The 3797-nt window shown below is 40.0% G+C and overlaps 2 pseudogenes; one reads left to right on the top strand and one right to left on the bottom strand.

Annotated features, from left to right (window-relative positions):
- Positions 1 to 1810, top strand: part of LOC102857438 — a 5324-nt pseudogene extending 3514 nt beyond the window's left edge.
- Positions 1 to 3797, bottom strand: part of LOC102876896 — a 165462-nt pseudogene that overhangs the window by 90413 nt on the left and 71252 nt on the right.

The raw sequence follows: 3797 nt of genomic DNA, 5'->3' as shown, positions 1-3797 counted from the left end.
GTAACATTGGATACCCTAGGTATTCTTTTATTTTTTTTTCTCCTTCCCCACCCAGGGGTCAGATGGCACAATCTGGGGACTGAGGAGCTCACCCTGAGGGCCACAGAGGCCTGCGACGGCTTGCCCTGAGCCGGGGGCCGAGGACAGCCCGCCCGGGCAGAGGGCCGTGACAGCTCACCCCGAGCCGGGGGCCGAGGGCAGCCCATCCCGAGCAGGGCAATACTCCCCACAAGCTGGCTGGTATACTCCCCCTCCAACTGCCCCTACCCCAGTCTGGTCCCCTTGCCTGACTGAGGACTCTGTGGTCAGGGATAGTGTTTCCAATTCCAGCACTGCCACTTTTAACCCCCCCCCCCAAATAAGCGGTCATACTATATTTTGAAGTAGGTGTCACTGCCCTCGCCCTTTATATATGATAAAGGGAACCTGAGAATTGTGAACAGACTCCCACCAGGTCTAACCATCTTTTGGCAGAAGCATTCAACAGAACAAAATATGTGGTGCATTTAGGATGTCAGTCCTCTTGTGCTTGCTGCCACTGTTAAGGTCATCAGACTCACAGTGACTTCCAGCAATCCACTGCATAGGTAATCATCTTCTTTGGCCTCTCCAAGGCATAGGTAATCATCTTCTTTGGCCCATTTCTCCTTGGGAATTCTTGAATTCCTGTTGTTGAGCCTTGATCTTCACTGAGGGCCAGTCATCAACTGTTTGAGTGTTCAATTATCAATAAGCCGAAGTCTGTGAAAGGCCATAATGGCCCTGCTTTAAGTGGTTCACTGCTCCTGCAGCTCACCACTCTGTCTCTGCCTCCGCCGCCATCTTGGATCTCAAAATATTTTTTTTTAGAAAGCAAACCGGGGCGGAGATGTCAGGGAGGAAAATGTGCAAGAATGAATGAATGAATGAAAAATTAAACTTTTCTGTAAATTTTCATTAAAATAATAATTTAAAAAAGGGGGAAGAACAACCCAATTAAAAAAAAAAGATACTTGGTTCCAGTGTCAAAGCTGATTCTACAGCAAAAGTTGCAGAAACAGAACATGCAGAAAAAGAAGAAACGAAGGAGAAGGCTGAACATATTCTTAAGCATGGAATCAATTGCTTTTATAAACAGGCAGTTAATTTACAATTATCCTGAACAACTGTTTGGTGCTGCTGGTATCATGGCTCTGGAACATGGAGATTTTGCAGGTGTGGAATGCCTCACACTTGTCACAAATGGTGAAATTGCTTCTACCTGAAATTGATCACCCAGAATTGGTGAAGCTTGGAAGTTGCACATTTATTTATGATGGCATGACTGGAGAAGACAAACTTACTCACTTTTCTGGTGTAGCCGTTAGAGAAGCTTGCACTATTATTCTTTGTGGTGCCACTCAACAAATCTTAGATGAAGAAGAAGATTGCTCCATGATGTGCTTTGTGTTCTTGCTCAAACTGAAGGATTCTAGAACCGTTAATGGAGGAGGCTGTTCTGCAATGTTGATAGCTCATGCTGTTACAAAACTTGCCAATAGAACCTGGAAAAGAAGCTGTTGCAATGGAGTCTTATGCCAAAACACTGAGAATGCTGTCAACCATCACAGGAGACAACACAGGCAATGACAGTGCTGACTGATGGCACAGCTCCAGGCTGCCCACAGTAAAGGCAATGTAACAGCTGGACTGCACATCAAGGAAGGTTCATCATTACTGGGTATAACAAGTTCTTTTGAGTGCAGCTGAAGCAGCAGAGGTGATTCTATATATGGATAACATTATCAAAACAGCACCAAGGAAGCACGTCCCAGATCACCACCCCTGCTAATAAGCATTCCTTTATGCTTGTTGAGTTCTGGACCAGTTCATAGCAAAGTTTTATTTGAAAGAGCTCAACTTCTTAAAGAAGACTGTGGAGTTGACCTTTATCTCTGGCTGTTATATCTTTACGTTTAAACATTTAGCTGACCTTCTGTTTTAACATGGGTCTAATTTATTTGCCATTTCATTCTTCTTAAAATTGAGTTAATTTAAAAGTCAATTTTATTTACTGTGCATTAAAATAAAAATATCGATAATGCAAATAAAAATAATATCACTACTCTTACAGATAAATTTTATATTTCTTTTAATATTTTATGCTTTATCTTGTGAATATTTGTTGGTCATTTCCTTTGTTTCCTCTATTTTCCTACTTAGTCTCAGTTTCCCTGGATCACTTTTCCAACAGTGCCAACTTTAGTAATTCAAAAAGCAATGTTTTTCATATCCATGCAATAGGTTATGGTCCAGTAATTAATTGCACGTTAACAGACTGAAGCACAGCATTTAATTGACAGTACAAAAGAATAAAAGAAACAAAACAAGGTATCATGGCCATGAAAAGATGAATGAAAAAGGAATTGTTTTGTAAACTTTCACTTAAATTACAATGTTTTAAAAATCTAAAAGAAAGTGATAAAAAAGGAAAACAAAGAAGAAACATAATGCTGTAATTAGCTTCTGAAGATTAAAAAGCAAACCAATGTAACAAAATCAAAAGTTAAAGCTCTGATTCAATACTACTTTCCTGAAATAAAAGAATGGAAGTTATCTTAGGGAAAAAACCTCCAAAACATGTACATAAAGGGATATTTATACAGTAACACTTTGTAAATATAGATTATAAAGCTTTTAATGTGTGATACATATCCACTGTCATTCCACTTTGCTAATGGAGTCAACCACACTCATGTCTGACAGTAATCACTAGTAATAGGCCTTTTCATTTCTGGAACCTCAGCACCACCCCCCACCAGGAATCTTTCTCATCTACTCATAGCACAACACACCTAGAGGGTGGGAAACATGTACCTTTGTGCAGAAGATAACCGTCATAATCAAGATACCAATGAAGATGGAAATGAAGAACATGATGAACCAAGCAACCCAGTGCTGCCAGAGTCTCAGTCCCATCAAGCACACATACTCCTAGAGGAGGAAAGAAGACCGCACTTGACATGTCCTCTGGCGCCCGAACTTGGGACAAGGTGGTGGTTTTTCTTTGGATAAGGTGGTGGTTTCTCTTTCCGTTTTTCGAGCAGACACCAGGAACTGAAAGGGAATTCGCTCAAGGTAAGTGAAACTTTCAGGAAGATTAAAAACAGGGTCATGAGAGAATCTTCACTCCTTCGACGTTAAGGATAGAATTAGAAAAAATTTCATGAGGATTCTCTCACCACTTAAGGGGCAAATTTAAGGGAAGAAAAATATTTCATGGGGACTATACCCCACCCTCTGAAAACATATTAAAAATTCAGAAGTAGAATTGATAAAAAAGAGTCATGGGGGATGCCCGATCCTCTGAAGCTCAATATATTTCTTTTGTAAAGAATTACTTAAGAGTTCAGGGGTGAAAGTAAGAGAAAAGTAATTTTTGCAGTTATTTCAGTATGTATAGTGACATTACAGGTTAAAACCAGTAGGTAGAGCGTAGTCAAACTTTAAAACTTGGTATAATGTTATGAGAGATTTACGAATAGCACATAAAGAACAAACTCCTATTGAATTTTAGCCAGTATGGACTTTAATAAGAATAGTAACTGTTTGTGTTGATTGTGTTTTTTTTGTTTGTTTGTTTAAATATTTTTTTATTGGGAAAAACATATTGGGGGCAGTTGCAGAGCTGCAAAGTTTGGTCGGTGGGGGGAGCAGGTGAAGGAAATGATGAGGGTTCAGTGGGGACCAGATGATACAGAGGAATGACAAGCATTTTCCAATAGTAATTAAACCAACTGTCTTATTGATTTGGGAATTGGATGCCGACTCTCTGGCTT

This window comes from Elephantulus edwardii, unplaced genomic scaffold (genome assembly GCF_000299155.1).
Source record: "Elephantulus edwardii isolate Elephantulus edwardi_28Jun2011 unplaced genomic scaffold, EleEdw1.0 scaffold00132, whole genome shotgun sequence".
Classification (NCBI taxonomy): Eukaryota; Metazoa; Chordata; class Mammalia; order Macroscelidea; family Macroscelididae; genus Elephantulus; species Elephantulus edwardii.
This window is presented reverse-complemented; position numbering and strand designations above follow the sequence as displayed.